At 47.2% G+C, this 17,685-nt stretch overlaps 1 protein-coding gene across 1 annotated transcript in view; it reads right to left on the bottom strand.

Annotated features, from left to right (window-relative positions):
• PAM (peptidylglycine alpha-amidating monooxygenase) overlaps positions 1-14,964 on the bottom strand; it is a 333,859-nt gene extending 318,895 nt beyond the window's left edge. The window contains exon 1 of the mRNA XM_005209762.5: positions 14,925-14,964. The gene's annotated coding sequence lies outside the window, so the exon portion shown is untranslated. The remainder of the gene's footprint in view (positions 1-14,924) is intronic.
• Between the last annotated feature and the right edge of the window lie 2,721 nt (positions 14,965-17,685).

Here is a 17,685-nt window from a genome sequence, read left to right as displayed (position 1 = left end):
AACTTCTGTGCCAAACTGTTAGGAAATAAAAAATGGTTAGTTTTAAATTGGTCAGCCAAGTAGTACAGGAAAATCCTACCACACCAACTTCAGGAACCTTCCTCAATGTTCCTAAGGTAAAGGCTGTCTTACATGCCAGAATAAGAAAGGCTATGAAGATTAACATGTTCACCAAACAAAATATAACACCGTAATGTCAAATTCTGTGAAACTCTACTAGGGTGCACTTAAGTATCCTCCAACATCAACAGATTAACAATGCATCAAATTGTCCCATGATTAACAAGGCATCAAACTGTCCCATGCACTATCAAAAAATAAGAAAACAGCAACAACCAAAAACACTGATGAAAAAAAAATACTGGTGATTATTTTTTAAGTCTAAGAGAGGAATGAGTTGTATTAGCAGGGCTGGAGCACCCAATAAGAGAAAAATAGCAGACTCTTTTGGGTGTTTAGCAGAGAAGGGATAAGTTTGTCATAGGACCACATGTGGCCTTCCAGAAAGTCAAAGAGAAGCAGTCTGGGCCAAAAAAAAAAAAAAAAATCAATAGAAGCAATAAAATTTGCCACACAAAAAAGTTCACATAAAGGTGATATGAATACACACACGGACTGCACAGTTTTTTCATTCACATCAGTACAACAACCGATGTACTATCATAATTCAGAAGAAAGGTTATTGGGTTCTTTTGTTCCTTCTCTTGGCGGGCCCTCTGTGCTCTAAGTTATACCAATTTGAAATGAACAGGACTTGCAGTAGTCTAAAATAAGCATTTCACACCTAGTTTTTTACCAAGTACTTATTTTGCCCTGTATCATACAGGAAACTCGCTCTAACATACCTAATGCAGCTCCTCTATGAGTCATTCCAGTAATACAGAGCTAGTTCAGCAAGTCTGTGGCTTCCCTTTCTCAAGTGTGTATTGAATCAGGTCAATATGAATTGAATCGTAGCCCTAAAAAAATGTTCAAGTCTTAACTCCTAGTACATGTGAATGTGACCTTATTTGGAAACAGGGTCTATGCGGGTGATCAAGCTACGATTAGGTCACAAGAGTGGGCTATCATCCAATGACTGTGTCCTCAATAAACACAGGAAACACAGTGCCATACAGAAGAAAGGCCAGGTGAAGACAAAGGGAGAATTCTATCGACAAGCCAGGGGATGCCTGGAGCTACCAAAAGTTCAGAGAGAAGAAGGTGGAGGGGCTCTCCCTCACACTCCTAGAGGAAAGCAGCCCTGCCAATACACTGATCTCAGAGCCTCTGGAAGTCTGAGACAGTCAATTCCTGAGGTTTAAGCCATTAGCTTGTAGGGTTTTGTTGGAGCAGCCCCAGGAGATGAACACACAGGCCGTGGACTGAGTTGTCCCCAGCTTGCAGGGTGTGGCTGGGCGCTCCCTGAACCCTTGCAGCACACACGATTCCACCCTGGTGCAAACTGATGTGAAAAACCTGGAGACGAGGGTAGGAAATACGTCCTTCTGAAATGTTAAAGAGGTCCTGCATTTGTTTAAAACACATTTTCCATGTTTTACTTCCCTTCCTCCATACAACCATGCTGGGGAAGAAATAGGTGAGCAGACAAGGAAACTAAACCTCGGCTAGCTAAATGTTCTGGCCAGTGTTACATGAACACCAGGGCAGAGCTGCCGTTCACATCAATTTTTCTCTAGTAGGGAAGAATATAATCCTAAGTATTTTCATTTGGAACGACGGTGGCACTTTGAAGTGGTGCCTTTCCAAGTGACCCCAGGAAGAAAAAGAATGACTTCACGCAGACTGAGTAGGCTGAGGACCTCCGTGACCCAGGCCAGGTGGAGCAGATCAGAAGAAACTGGTAGAAAAGGTAACACATAACTTGTGAACTTGGCCTTGAAGGAAGAGATGGAAAGAGACTAATAGGAAAGAGGTACCGTGGGGATTGCAAAGAGTCAGAGGTGACTGAGCGACTAAGCCCACAGTGCATGGGCCTCCCTGGTGGATCAGCTGGTAAAGAACTTGCCTGCAATGCAGGAGACCTGAGTTCCATCCCTGGGTTGGGAAGATCCCCTGGAGGACGGCATGGACACCCACTCCAGTATTCTTTCCTGGAGAATCCCATGGACAGAAGAGCCTGGTGGGCTACAGTTCACAGGGTCGCAAACAGGTGGACACGACTGAGCAACTAAGCACAGCACAGCACCACGGTGGACACATGAAACACCAAGGAAATAAACAGTAAAGTAAATGGAAGGTCTCAACGAACACGAGGAAGGCCTTCAACTGACTGACTGAGAAGTCCAGGGAGAGCTGAAATGGGCTTAACGTAAGAGACAGGCTCTTCCACTGAGCTCATAGAAGGGTCACCATCAAGAGAATGGACATGCAGACATCACTATCAGGTTTTAGCAAGGTGTGAAGAAGGAAGCTGTCCCAGGAGCAGTATTAAATTCGGGTGAGTGGCTAAGCAACCTGGAGTTGTGCGGTTTTGAAAAGCTGGTTATGACCGAAGAGAATGTAATGAATCTATTTAGACACTATGTTTCAAGCACTGGCAAGGCATCCTTGACATCTTTCTTCTTTCTGCCTGTATTTCTACACACCCTGGCCTCCTTGGGAATCTCTGGGGGACAGGGGTTCCCATGCCAACCTCAGGACCTTGTGCTTGCTCTTCCCTCTGTTTGGAAGAGGGTTTGTGCATTGTGAGTTCTCCCATTTCATTTGGGTCTTAGTACAGACGCCACATCTTCAAAGAGGTCCTTCTTGACTATCCTATATGAGGGGCCCTACTCTGTCACTCTCAAGTTCCTTACACAGCTTCACTTTTCATTACAGGACTTATCTGAAATTATATATATAATAATGTGTATATATATATATATTTATTTATAAAAAAGCAGAGACATTACTTTGCCAACAAAGGTCTGTACAGTCAAGGCTATTATTTTTCCAGTGGTCATATATGGATGTGAGAGTTGGACTGTGAAGAAAGCTGAGCACTGAAGAATTGATGCTTTTGAACTGTGGTGTTGGAGAAGAGTCTTGAGAGTCCCTTGGATTGCAAGGAGATCCAACTAGTCCATTCTAAAGGAGATCAGTCCTGACTGTTCATTGGAAGGACTGATGTGAAGCTGAAACTCCAATACTTGGGCCACCTGATGCGAAGAACTGACTCACTGGAAAAGACCCTGATGCTGGGAGGGATTGGGGGCAGGAGGAGAAGGGGATTACAGAGGATGAGATGGTGGGATGGCATCACCGACTCGATGGACATGAGTTTGGTTGAACTCCGGGAGTTGGTGATGGACAGGGAGGCCTGGCGTGCTGAATTCCATGGGGTTGCAAAGAGTCAGACATGACTGAGTGACTGAACTGAACTGAATATTTATATATTTATTATATTTATATATTTAATTTATATTTATTATACTATTATTTATATTTATTTATATATTTTTAGATTTACTGATTAGCCACCATGCCCATTAATATGCAAACTCCATGAGTACAGGGATCTTGTGTATCTTGGTCATAGTTATCATCCCAAAGCTTGGCATAAAGTTTAAAACTCACTAAATATTTGTTGAATGAATAAAAGAAAATCCCATCTTCTTCCCAAGTATAATTGCTTTATCCCCTGAAACACTTCTAATCCATTGCCACTGCCACCTCCCAGTACATACAGCAGGCTTAGCGCCTCCTGTCAATCCACTTGGATTAGTGCAGAAGCCACCCACCACTCCCCACCGCCACCCTGGGCCCCAGTCCAACTCACTCCCCCACAGATGACCCTACCAAAACAAAAATCTCATGGGGTCAGCAACTCCTGTTTCAATACTCTCCATGGTCCTTGGGATAAAGACCAAACTCTTAACTGGCCCCAGCCTGAGTGTCCAGCCTCACCTCACTCCATTCCCCTCTGAATTCTAAGTCCTCAGTTCCTTGATTCCAGTCTACTCCCTTCTGTTGCGGGGCCTCCGCACTAACTTCCCTCTGCTGTGTGCAACACTCTTTTCCCCACTTTTTCTCACGTTCTCCCACTCATGCTTCTGTTATCATGCAAACATCACTTCCTTGGGTTCCTGTTATACAAACCCACAAAACCTACCGCGGTATTCAGAGCATTTACCTCTGTTTGTAATCACGCAATTATTAATTGCTTTCTTTTTAAAAAGTTAATGACTGTCTTCATCTTGGACTCTACACTCCACGACAGCCACAGATCATGAATGGTTTGCTCCCTCTCGGATCTCTAGGGTCAAGAGTAGCCCTGGGAACATGGCTGGCACAGAATAAGTGATGTTGAATAAGTGATGTGTGCGTGTGTGCCAAATCGTTTCAGTGGTGTCCGACTCTTCACAACCCTATGGACTGTAGCCCCACCGGGCTCCTCTGTCCATGGGATTCTCCAGGCAAGAACACTGGAGTGTGTTGCCATGCCCTCCTCCGGGGGATCTTCCCATCCCTGGGATGGAACCTGCGTCTCCTGTGGTTCCTGCATTGCAGGCAGGTTCTTTACCGCTGAGCTACCGGGGAAGCCTACCCTACCAGGAACAAAAAGCTAGAAGTTAATATTGAATACACAGATGTAAAAACTTTCCACAAACACTTAACGAAAGCTGAAGACAAAGAAATTAGTGGGAAACTCTAACAGGATGACAAGCTGCTATTAAAACAGAAGGAGACAGGGAAAGTCCAGGGCAATGCAAACTTTGAAGTGGGGCTGACTGCAGACTAGAAAAGAATGGGACCAATATGCTCTGTTTTATTAAGTAACTGGAACGAGTTCAAACAATTTGCTAAAACTACGTAGTTATGACTTAGGTAATAGCAATAACTAGGTGAAAGGTTACATTTACTTATCCTATTAACAGACTCCTTGACTCATCAGTCTCTCTGGAGACATTTATCTCTGCAAAGAAACCCTTTAGACTCTCCTCCTCGGCATTTTCCCTTATAAAAATTCTCCCCAAAGTCCTTAGTCCCCTGGAAAATGTTTTAAAGACATTTCACTGTGGTCGATTAGGCATGCAGTAATAGCTAAGTTGGGCTCCAAAATCACTGCAGATGGTGACTGCAGCCATGAAGTTAAAAGACACTTACTCCTTGGAAGGAAAGTTATGACCAACCTAGATAGCATATTGAAAAGCAGAGACATTACTTTGCCAACAAAGGTTCGTCTAGTCAAGGCTATGGTTTTTCCTGTGGTCATGTATGGATGCGAGAGTTCGACTGTGAAGAAAGCTGAGAACCGAAGAATTGATGCTTTTGAACTGTGGTGTTGGAGAAGACTCTTGAGAGTCCCTTGGACTGCAAGGAGATCCAACCAGTCCATTCTGAAGGAGATCAGCCCTGGGATTTCTTTGGAAGGAATGATGCTAAAGCTGAAACTCCAGTACTTTGGCCACCTCATGCGAAGAGTTGACTCATTGGAAAAGACTCTGATGCTGGGAGGGATTGGGGGCAGGAGGAGAAGGGGACAACAGAGGATGAGATGGCTGGATGGCATACTGACTCGATGGACATGAGTCTGAGTGAACTCCAGGAGTTGGTGATAGACAGGGAGGCGTGGCGTGCTGCGATTCATGGGGTCAAAAATTGGAGTTGGACACGACTGAGCAACTGAACTGAACTGAACTGAACTGAATAGCTAAGTCAGGCAACTTGGCCATGGAGGAAATGGTTTATAATAGAATGAACCTACTTTGCTCCTGATTAAAATTATTGGTGTGCAACTTGACAAAATGCATACCCTCAAAAGTTCTGAGCATGACAGGAAGTCACAGGTTAAAAGATGAAGCCGAATATGTGACCTCAGGGTTACTGTTATAATCACCTAAGGTCAGAACCCAGATACCTCTAAATTCTCTAGGGGCAACAAAGAGCTGATAGCTTTATTCTGATTTCCTTATTTCAGGCCGATTTTAAAATAAGATGTTAACAGTGACGTGGGTGAAAAGCAATCTGGTATCATTTCCTTTCACGTGAATCCATCAGTGACTCATGCAATAAACAGCATGTTTCCTGGTTTGTTTTGCTACTGGAGCCAGTTTTCCAAAGATGATTTACCACACCCAGCCTGAGAAGGGACAGCATGAAACTGGTGAAATTCTGATCTTCAGAAATACAACAGACAACAATGATTTATAATGCCACGCTGTCTGTATAAAGAGAAGGGAGGCACAAGTTAACGAAAGCCTGAAGCTCGGGTTAGGAACCGTGGCAAAGAAGCCAGAGAGAAAAAGGAAAACATACTGAAGACTGATGTGGCCATATTTTGGGGGGCAGAGGAGGGGAGAATATGGCCAGGGGAGTCACCAACCTTTTCCACTCCTACCAAAATAAAATATTTTTAACTCACAATTAAAAAAAAAAAATTTAGCAAAGTAGCATTAAAACACTAAATGGAGTAAAACCTCCCTAACTGAAACCTTTATGAAGGGACTCTACATTAGTACAAACCCTGATAGCAGCTAACCTTGACTCTCCCAGAAGTTACTGCAACTGGAGGATTATCTGTGGAAATTAGTAGGGCAAGCAAGAGGTAAATGTATAACTCATGTAAGTTTTCTTTAAGCACTATAGAAGCCTCCTGCTACTGCTGCTAAGTCGCTTCAGTCGTGTCCGACTCTGTTCGACCCCATAGACAGCAGCCCACCAGGCTCCCCCGTCCTTGGGATTCTCCAGGCAAGAACACTGGAGTGGGTTGCCATTTCCTTCTCCAATGCATGAAAGTGAAAAGTGAAAGTGAAGTCATTCAGTCGTGTCCGACTCTTTGCGACCCCCTGGACTGCAGCCTACCAGGCTCCTCCATCCATGGAATTTTCCAGGCAAGAGTACTGGAGTGGGGTACCACCGTCTTCTCCAATTACATGCAAATGATCATCTTTCTACTTCAAAATTAACATTTCCTCTTTATGAAAGCTTTCTTCAAAAGAGTTCTACAAGGGGGCATCCTTAGCAGGTTCTGGGTCATGAATATAAGCACTCAATAAGATCAATCTTTAAAACAGTCTAAAACTTTGATTTTTTTTAAAAAAAACATGAATTAGTCTTCATATAAGTGAAATTTGACTGTGCTACAAATAACGACCATCGTGAAGCAAATTTCTTCCAGCACAGGTATGTGAAATTCACAATATCTGAAGTTTTTGAAAAGTCATTTCTACCCATAGAAATAGCAGATGGTAGCCTGATTCTTCCATAAGGGTCTCCACCTGTACTCTTTAGAATTCCTACCCGTCTCTTGTTCTGCTCACGTTGTAACTGCAGCGCCAGCAGTCAATGGCACCCTCAGTACGGGTCAAGATGTGTCCCCTGTGGCTGCTGCAGCTGTTGGCTAGACGGACAGAATTACAGAAGGACAGGAAGAAAGTTGTGCTTTCTCTTCCCAGAGCTTGTGGTCCACACCCTCCTTAACACGAGCTGCCCGCATCTGATAGCGGCGCGGATCTGCTGCTTTTCTTGGGTCCTGGAGTTCTCCCCGACCTCCGCTGTGTCATTCAAGGCTGTGATGTACACTTCTGTGTTTTTGTGGGTTGGGTTTTTTTTTTTTGGAGTCCAGTTTCTTCTTTTCCTGAGGCCGTCCTCATAAACTCCCTGAACAGGAGCCACGTGGAAATCTCCCTGTCCCCCCATTCTTTCCTTGCATGCAGGTGGCACAGCTGGGTGACAGCGGGCGCTGTCTGGGGGCTGCTGGACCGGCTGGGTTCCGGAACCTCACTGCCAACGTGCGACTCTTGTCCTTGCCCGTTAGGCACGGCTGGGAGGTGGAGCTGAAGGCAGCGTTCAGAGGCTCCAGCTCCTTTCAGCCCAGACCTCTAGCTCGTGGTCACGTGTGATTTTGAGGAATGCCACCTGTATGTAGAACTCGAGTAGCCACATGGCCCCAGTCTGCCCAGTCTCCAAGCCGACACGGCAGACAATTCTCTACATTTTTTCCCCAGCAGGTACGAACTAAATACTGTACAAATTATTCACGCGGAAATATTTCCTTTGTACAAAGGAACCTCTATGAATCTAACACCATCTAACAGGCATCATCTGTATGCTGCCATAGTCAACAGCGTTGGCCTCTACTCATCCAAGAATACAAAAAGTCTGAAGCTTTAACCCAGCGACATCCAACAGACCTTTCTGCAACGATGGAAATGTTCTATTATCTGCTCTGCCCGCTACAGTAGCCACTCATCACTGTGGCTATTAAGCATTTGCCATGTGGCTAGAGTGACTGAGGAAGTAACATTTTTTCATTTTAATTAATCGAAACAAGTCTAAACAATGTGACCCATGGCTAAGCTCCACGGCTAGTACTAACAAATAAGCGTGCCACAGTTTCATGGATGCTGGCACAAGGAATGAGATTACCAGATCAGAGACAAAGGAGTACATTACTCAAAAAAAAAAAAAAAAAAAAACCAGTAGCAGGAGTATTAGCATAGTTATGCCCGTTCTATGAAACCCAATTCCCACAGTATGACGGGCAGAGGGCAGGCAATACCTATCTACCCAATGATTTGCACTAGAGAGGGGGTTCCTGAGCTTAGAGTGTACCAAATCTTTTATAACGCACAGTAAACCGACCTATGCTTTGCTCCATAGACAAAGACTACTTCTATTTTCCATAGCTATATGCTGTACCAAAGCCCCTGAAAAGATAGTCTGGAATGAAAACAGTCAGCGCCTCTGCTCACAAGATGTGCGGACACCTGAGGGACTAAGGGAGAGCTATTTCCCAACAGTGGAAGTTCAAACACATCTCTGCAATCTACCCATCTCTCTCCAATCCTGCTTGAGTATCTGCTTCTAGACGGATTTCTTTATATATATATATTTTTTTATTTTATTTTTTAACTTACAATATTGTATTGGTTTTGCCGTATATCAACATGAATCCACCACAGGTATACACGTGTTCCCCGACCTGAACCCTCCTTCCTCCTCCCTCCCGGTACCATCCCTCTGGGTCGTCCCAAAGCACCAGCCCCAAGACGGATTTCTTAATAGCACCATTGTGACAGCTTTAGAAACAGTTATCACTACAGCCTCTTCCCAGGCATTTTTCCATACAGTAGCTGGAATAGGGGTTTCCCAGGTGGCACAGTGGTAAAAAAGAATCTGCCTGCCAACGCAGGAGACACAGGAGACGTGGGTTCGATCCCTCCATCAGGAAAATCCCCTGGAGTAGGAAATGACAACCCACTCATCTTCTTGCCTAGGAAATCCCATGGACGGGCTATCTATCGTCCATAGGGTCGCAGAGAATCAGACCTGAATGAGTGATGGAACACGCGCGCATGCGCACACACGCAGAAACAGCCCGAATGCACCTCGTAAACACAAACCTCATCAGCGCTCTCGGTCCAGCCTTCGGGGTCATCCGCCGCGATCGGGATGAAGCCAGCCCTCCTCAGCCAGCGCCACGAGGCCCTGAAGGAAGCAGGTCTGCCCCTACCTACGGGCTCTTCCATCGCCTCTTCTAAGATGCTTTCCTTTAGCCGCACTAAACTTCTCTCATTCCCTAAAAGGCAGGCCATACAGGGGTGGCCCCGGGTTGAATACCAACTACAAAATGCGTCTGTTATGGCCCCCACGATAGGTTTTAAAAACATTTCGGCCATTTCACACTTATGAAATATGAATATTAAGCTCCTCTTTAAAAATCAGGGCGTCTGGCAACAGTTGGCTGCGTCCCAACCTGACAACGCTGGGCTGCAGTTGAGTTTCTACTGATCCCTTTAGACGAAGCCTGGGTTCTCTGGCTGCCACGCCGCTCCAGCTCTCCCCTCTTTACGCTTGTACATTATCCACCTGACTTCGGTTCCAAGCATCGGGCTGTGTTCGCCTTGGTCTGGGACACTCTTCAGTCCTCCAACTTCTTCAGTTGCGGACTATCACTCACTCTCCAGGTAGTAGTACGCTCACGGGAAGTCTTCCCGGACCACCACCAACCCCAGTTAGGATCAGGCGATCCACTGTATGACACCCATCCACTGAGGCCTCCACTATCATCCTGTCTGTCGTCTGTGGGTCTCTGCATTACTCCACACACCAATCACCCAAGACTGTGGTTTTCTGTTTACAAGTCTGTACCCTGCCCCAGACTTTTAGGTCCTAAGAGAGTGACACTAACTGGCTTGTATCCCATTGCATGCCAGTGCCTACGAAGGCCCAATGCATAGTAGGAGCTCAATAAACCCTTGTTAAATAAATTAATAAAGCCATTGGGAATGGCTAATTCAAAATACTGAAGGTGGCGATGTATTCATATTTTTATGCACTTATTTATTTTAAAACTTTGGACCTCTGAATTGTCATTCTCCTCCCCCCAGAAAACTGAAATAACTACCTGCGTAATAGGGATGAAACAAGTAACAGGCAATGTGCTAATAAGCACTTCACATTGATTAGTTCATTTAATCCTTACAGTAGCCCTTTGAGCTAAGTACTTCCTTTATTACTATCTGGCAGATGAGGAAACTAATAACTTAGGAGATTAAGTAACTGACCCAGGGTTACAAGACTGGTAAATGCCTGGTGGGACTCAAACCCAGGCCCATCAAAACCCCAAAGCCAAAATTCTTAACCATACACAATTTATAAATGTGAGATTTTGATGCGCCCTGGATGATAAGAGACCACGTGTGGTAAGGACAAACCAGAGAACTATTTTCAGGCTGTTGAAAGTATAGTTCTGCTCCTGGCATTAGGTTCTACTCCTGTTCAACCTTGGCTAAGAAGAAGCTCTTATTCTCTACATCAGCACAGTAAACTGTAGAGATAAGATGATGCCAACTTCTCTCCTGGAGGTGGGAGGAGAAGGGGATGACAGAGGATGAGATGGTGGGATGGCATCACCGACTCAATGCACATGAGTTTGGGTGAACTCCGGGAGTTGGTGATGGACAGGGAGGCCTGGCGTGCTGAATTCCATGGGGTTGCAGACAGGACTGAGTCAGACAGGACTGAGTGACTGAACTGAACTGAACTCTCAAGAGACTTGAGAGCACAGGCCACCAACTAGCAACATAATGCAGACAGCCCTTCTCTTTGGCTATTTGTACGTGCTTTTCACAATCAGCTTTTACTGGCTGAAGGAGTTAAAAGGCAAGAGAAAGTTCTTACATGCACAAGAAGCTTTCTGGCTTTATGACCATTACACCAAATCACACAGATCCAGGGCAGTGACACAATCTTTAACCTCAGGTCACAAATAGGAAAATAAAGGTACTGAGCAATAAGGCCAAGCGTAAAGCGTAAAGTTAACTTCATATTCCTCAGGCTGCCCAGAAACCCACCTTGCCTCCCTGTGTGAGCTGAGCCCAAGCTCTCAAAGCCGAGCGGTGGTGGTGGCTTAGTCGCTCATTCGTGTCGGACTCTTTGTGACCCTATGGACTGTAGCCCACCAGGCTCCTCTGTCCATAGGACTCTCCAGGAAGAATACTGGAGTGGGTTGCCATTTCCTTCTCCACTCAAAGCCAAGTACTGGTAGGTCATGTCTATGAAATTCTACACATATCCTGCAGATGGATGAATTCTTCCAAGGAGCAGGAAAAGAATCAGAAATGTCACCAAGTCACACCAAATACAACGTGATGGTCCGTCTGGTTTTTCCAGGTGGAATTCCTGCCCCTTCTTTGCACCAAGTCAAACCTTCTTTAAATGGTTTCTTTAAAAATGTCTCACTAAGAATCTTGCAACCTTTTTTTTTTTCCAAATCTTGTAACTTTTTAAGCCAAATTCTAGAACCAATCCAGGGCCCACCAGGCCACAAAGTGTTCAAGTTTCAACTTATTTCAATCTCTATATTTTTTTCCTAGGCATTATAATTTCTTTTCTCAAGGACTTGAGAAAAAATTGTATATGGACATCATAGATTCACTAACTGACTAAAGTTAGAACTGAAATTTCTACAGTTTTTAATGGGCATCCCCCGTGGCTCAGTTGGTAAAGAATCTGCCAGCAATGTGGGAGACCTGGGTTCGATACCTGGGTTGGGAAGAGCTCCTGGAGAAGAGAAAGGCTTTTTAAGAGTTTTTAACATTTATTACTACGTATACATATATGGATGCTTTTCTGAGCTTTCATTCTAAAACTATAGATTTTATTTCCGAGGATGGCTCCCATTTGATGATGTAGAGGCACTTGAAATTTTATTTCAGAAAACACTGGCTTAACTTTATTGCTTCAAATCTATTGAGTATACTCACCAAAAAGTGGTCTTAAAGGGCCTTTAGTAATGTATTCTTGACTACACTGCCATATGTAGTTATTAGAATATATGATATTTATATAAAATATGAAATAAAAGTATTAGTATTTAAGTTAGATTGAAAGTTTCTCTAGGGCAAGGAATATATTCTATCAGTTAGTTCAGTTACTAGTTGTGTCCGACTCTTTGCAACCCCATGGACTGCAGCACGCCAGGCCTCCCTGTCCATTACCAAATCCCACAGTTTATTCAGACTCATGTCCACTGAGTCGGTGATGCCATCCAACCATCTCATCCTCTGTCATCCCCTTCTCCTCCTGCCTTTGATCCTTCCCAGCATCAAGGTCTTTTCCAATGAATCAGTTCTTCGAATCAGGTGGCCAAAGTACTGGAGTTTCAGCTTCAGCATCAGTCCTTCCAATGAATATTCAGAATGATTTCCTTTAGGATGGACTGCTTGGATCTCCCTGCTGTCCAAGGGACTCTCAAGAGTCTTCTCCAACACCACAGTTCAAAAGCATCAATTCTTTGGTGCTCAGCTTTCTTTATGGGCCAACTCTCATATCCATACATGACTACTGGAAAAACGATAGCTTTGACTACAGGGACTTTTGTTGGCAAAGTAATGTCTCTGCTTTTCAATATGCTATCTAGGTTGGTCATAACTTTCCTTCCAAGGAGTAAGCATCTTTTAATTTCATGGTTGCAGTCACCATCTGCAGTGATTTTGGAGCCCCAAAAAATAAAGTCTGACACTGTTTCCATTGTTTCCCCATCTATTTGCCATGAAGTGATGGGATTGGATGCCAGGATCTTAATTTTCTGAATGTTGAGCTTTAAGCAACTTTTTCACTCTCTTCTTCCAGTTCAGTTCCATCAAGAGGCTCTTTAGTTCTTCTTCACTTTCTGCCATAAGGGTGGTATCATCTGTGTATCCGAGGTTATTGATATTTCTCCCGGCAATCTTGATTCCAGCTTGTGCTTCATCCAGCCCAGCATTTTGCATGATGTACTCTGCATATAAGTTAAATAAGGAGGGTGACGATATACAGCCTTGACGTACTCCATTCCCGATTTGGAACCAATGTGTTGTTCCATGTCCAGTTCTAACTTTTGATTCTTGACCTGCATACAGAGTTCTCAGGAGGAAGGTCAGGTGGTCTGATATTCCCGTCTCTTTAAGAATTTCCACAGTTTGTTGTCATCCACACAATCAAGGTTTTGGCATGGCTATACTTAAAAGCACAATGCACTGCACAATACAGGAACTCATGAAATGCCTATTAAATCAGGAATTCATGAACAACGGGCCATAGCTATTGAACCTCAAGTCTAAAGCTGGCTTCTTAGGCCTTTTAACTGCTTTCTTCATAAATAAGAATGGTGCTAACAATGCTTCCTGTGCCTGTGATTTTAAACAGAAATTTTACAAATGATAGTGCACATGTAGGTTGTTTGAGCTAAATTCTGAACTTACTTTACTAAAATAGGTCTACTTCCTGAACTGTTAAAATTAAAATCAAATTTAAATTTGCACCTAAGATGGAAAAAAGAGGTTTTAAAGACTGTCAAGCAGCCTAAGCCAGCACAGAACTTATTTCCAAAGACGTGTGCCAATAACAACCTTCTGTTATTTGAAATCCTATGACCACAGAGGAAATATGTAAGATCCATAGCTCTGCACCTTTGGGTGAGGAAGAGATGATTTCAATTCGGAACACTAAATATCAGACCCAGAAACACGAGTTTTTACCCAGAGCAGTCAGGGACATATAATCAATCTTGTCTTAGCTGAAGGACCTGAACTCAGATAACTGGAACACAGGACATCCAGGAGACCAGAGACCGTGGCTCAAAATCAAGTAACACACCTAGATCATCCAACTGGATCCTCACACCGACCCTCAGCAGTGGACAAAGCGGACCCACGTTTTACAGATGAGAGCACAGGATGTCCAGAAAAGGTCGCGTCCCAAGGCCACCTTGATGGGAAGGAGACTTAGAAGCAGGCTTCATTGCCTAGTTTCCAAGTATCCGAGCTGTGGTTACTTTCCATCCCGCCTCTGCAATCACCCTTCGCGGGTGTGTTATCCTCTCCGGCTGGCAGAAAACGGGCAGGAAGGCGTGCGGAGCTGGGCAAGGACGAAAGACCAGAGCGCAGGGAATTTCCACCGCTTCCCGGCTCTCGCCCACACCCGGGCACCTCGGGCAGCCACTGGGCTGAGCCCCGCGCTTCCACCCGAAGCCAGTCCGGGGCGAGGGACGGGTGGAGGGGGAGTGGCGATCCGGGAACCGGGGAGCCTTTCTCACCAGCAGGGAGAGCTCTCCAAGTTGGGGGGGTGGGGGGGCAGAAAAGGGCGAAAGAACTATCTCACCCACAGAGGGGCGAGGGCGCCAGGAGAAGCACGAAGGTGAGGAGCCCCGGATAGGAGGGTGACCCTTCGCCCACGGCCTCGGCTCACAGGGGTGCCGAGGGCTGGGCGGAGAAGTTGGGGGGGCTCGCAGGGGTTGCGAGGCGCGCTCGGTCCCCGAGACCCTCCCTGGGCGCGGTGCCAGGTCCCCCCCTCGACCCCCGAGCAGCCCGGGTGGAAACCCACGCCTGCGCGCGCGGGCAGCCGAGACAGCGGGCTCCGGGTGCCCGCGGGCATCCGCGCAACTTCCCGGGCCCCCTCCCACGCCCCCACCCGCGCCCGCGCCCCGCGCGCCCGTCGGCGGCCGCGGCACCCACCTGCGCGGCGGCGGGCGCAGCCCGGGACGGAAGCGCGAGCGGCGGGCGGAGTTCGTCGCGAGGCTCCGGCACCCGGGGCGGGGACAGGCCGAGCGCGCGGCGGCGGCGGGGGCGGCGGGGGCTCCCGGTGACTCCGCCCGCCGCGCGCACTCCGCTCCGGGGAGCGGCTCCCGGGCCCGCCCCGCGCCTGTCCTCCCGCGCGCAGAGGGTTGCGGAACGCGGTCCCCGCGCGGTCGCGCGCCGCGTCCCTGGGGTCTCCCCGCGGGGGCCTCCGTCCCGGGGGTTCGCACTTACGCGGGGCCCGGAGGCGGCGGCCACCCGGGGCTCCCGCCCGGGGCACGGAGAGGGGTCAAGGCCGCGACCGAGAGGCTCCGGAGGCCCGAGGAGCCGCCAGGCGAGGTGGCCGGGCCGGCTGCCCGGAGCGAGGCCGCGGAAAATGTCCGACTGGCTCCTTTCGCCCGGCTCCGGGCTGGGACGACTGTTCCCGAAAGAGTTCAGGACCCCCTCGCCCTCCTCCTCCCGCCCCGGGTTAGGGACTCTTGCCAGAAAGTGCGCGGAACCGGCGAACCGGGGCCACCGGGTGGACCCTGCGGGAAAAGTGCAGTCTCCTTTCCCGTGCACGTGCCTGGCCACCTGGTTCGCGCAGTCCCTCCCCGTACCCCTGGCCTTAGCGGGGAGCCCTTGCCTAGCGTGGCTTCCCACTTCTGTCCATCCTTTTTTTTTTTTTTTTTTCCCGAAACTCTTTTCATCCCGCACGACGCCAAGCGCGCACTCTATGACCACGTTCGCCCCTAAACTGCAGACACGGAACCCAGGAATCAACCCCTTTCCCCCCACCCCACCCTCCACCAAAGCAGGACAAAACTGGGCGCCAGGGATCTGGAATGTTCCAGTCGGAAGGGTTTATATCCAAGTAGCCTCGCGAAGAGTCGGACACGACTGAGCGACTTCACTTTCACTTTTCACTTTCATGCATTGGAGAAGGAAATGGCAACCCACTCCAGTGTTCTTGCCTGGAGAATCCCAGGGATGGGGGAGCCTGGTGGGCTGCCATCTATGGGGCCGCACAGAGTCGGACACGACTGAAGCGACTTAGCAGCAGTAGCAGCAGCAGCCAGACGCTGTGCATTACTGACTCCCCACCCACCAGAGACACGCACAAATTAACAGACGCCTTTAACTCAAGAGCCGCACTTTGCCATTGCCTTTGCCTCCCGGACTATAAAGAAAGCTGAGAGCCGGAGAATTGATGCTTTTGAACTGTGGTGTTGGAGAAGACTCTTGAGAGTCCCTTGGACTGCAAGGAGATCCAACAAGTCCATCCTAAAAGAGATCAGTCCTGGGTGTTCATTGGAAGGACTGATGGCTTGAAGCTGAAATTCCAATCCTTTGGCCACCTGATGCGAAGAACTGACTCGGAAAAGACCCTGATGCTGGGAAATATTGAAGGCAGGAGGAGAAGGGGATGACAGAGGATGAGATGGTTGGATGGCATCACCGACTCGATGGACATGAGTTTGGGTAAACTCCGGGAGTTGGTGATGGACAGGGAGGTCTGGCGTGCTGCAGTCCATGGTGTCGCAAAGAGTCGGACATAACTGAGCGACTGAACTGAAGACACTTTTTTGTCTCCTCTGCCCTGAGTTAATAACTGAAGCAAGGAGTTGGGATTCCGCCCCCCCCCCCACCCCGCCTTAAATAAGTCAATCTAGGTGAGAAAAGAAGGAAATGGGGAGGGACTGGAGTCCTAAGATTGTAGTGGTTGTTATTCTTAAGTTCAGTGCATTTGTAATGTCAAGGTCATTTTCCTGTCCAATGGGTTGACCACATTTTTACTTTAAAATGTAGGAGGACGTTTGGGACAACAGCACCAATGTTACCTCTGGGCAGCCTTCTCTGACACCCTTGAGGTCCTACTAGACCCTGCCACGGCTTCAGCTGCGCTCATAGGGAGCCAGTGTGCCCGAGGAAGCCACCACCAAGTCTGGATGCCAGAGGGTTCCAGCCTCAGGGCGTTGCTGGTTGTACACAGTCCAGCCACTGATCGCTGAAGCCTGGCATGTACTTAGTGAGCCAGCTGCCAGCCCCACTTCAAAAGTGAGGAGAAGACTCCTTTGTCCCAGCCTCCGGGAACCGCTTGCCTGGGGTCCACTTTTGCGCTCTAGAAGCATCATCGTAAAACTGATCCTTAGTGTCCCAGTTTTTTTTTTTTTTTTGGAAAGACTGCTTCCTATTTAATTGTAAAATCTCCTTTCCTTCTCTTGTTTCCTGTAGTGTCCAAAAGGGTAAGCTTTTGAAAGTTCAAGAGGCTCAAAGAGACCTGTATAAAGTTGTTCTTTCTCTTCTCACTAGAAGAAACATCCTCTCTGAAATGGAACCTTATGCCATGTACATCCTTTCTGAATATGGTAATCCCCCTGTATGTAGTAGTTATCGTAATTTTATATAAAGAATACATACAATCTTGTGAAAAATGTCCAGGCAGCTAGTGGGGATAAAGAGTCCTGTTTTCCCCTGGGAAAAATTCTGGTAGGGAAAAAAAAAAAAAGAAGAAGCTGAGCGAGTTCATTTGTCTGCAGCAGAATTGGTCTCAGGCTGTGTTAAAAGTTGGTGCAGATGGACATTTGTCCATAAACCTCCCGCTTCCTCAGTTGACCTTCACAGCAGTATTGGCCACCGAACCCTGCAGGTTCCCCGAGGCAGCCCCCCTCACAGCAAAGAGTCAGGGTCTTCAGATGCTGGTGCCTACAACTGCTGGTCT

This window comes from Bos taurus, chromosome 7 (genome assembly GCF_002263795.3).
Source record: "Bos taurus isolate L1 Dominette 01449 registration number 42190680 breed Hereford chromosome 7, ARS-UCD2.0, whole genome shotgun sequence".
Lineage (NCBI taxonomy): Eukaryota > Metazoa > Chordata > Mammalia > Artiodactyla > Bovidae > Bos > Bos taurus.
The sequence above is the reverse complement of the archived record's forward strand: the minus strand, read 5'-3'. Positions and strand labels throughout refer to the sequence as shown.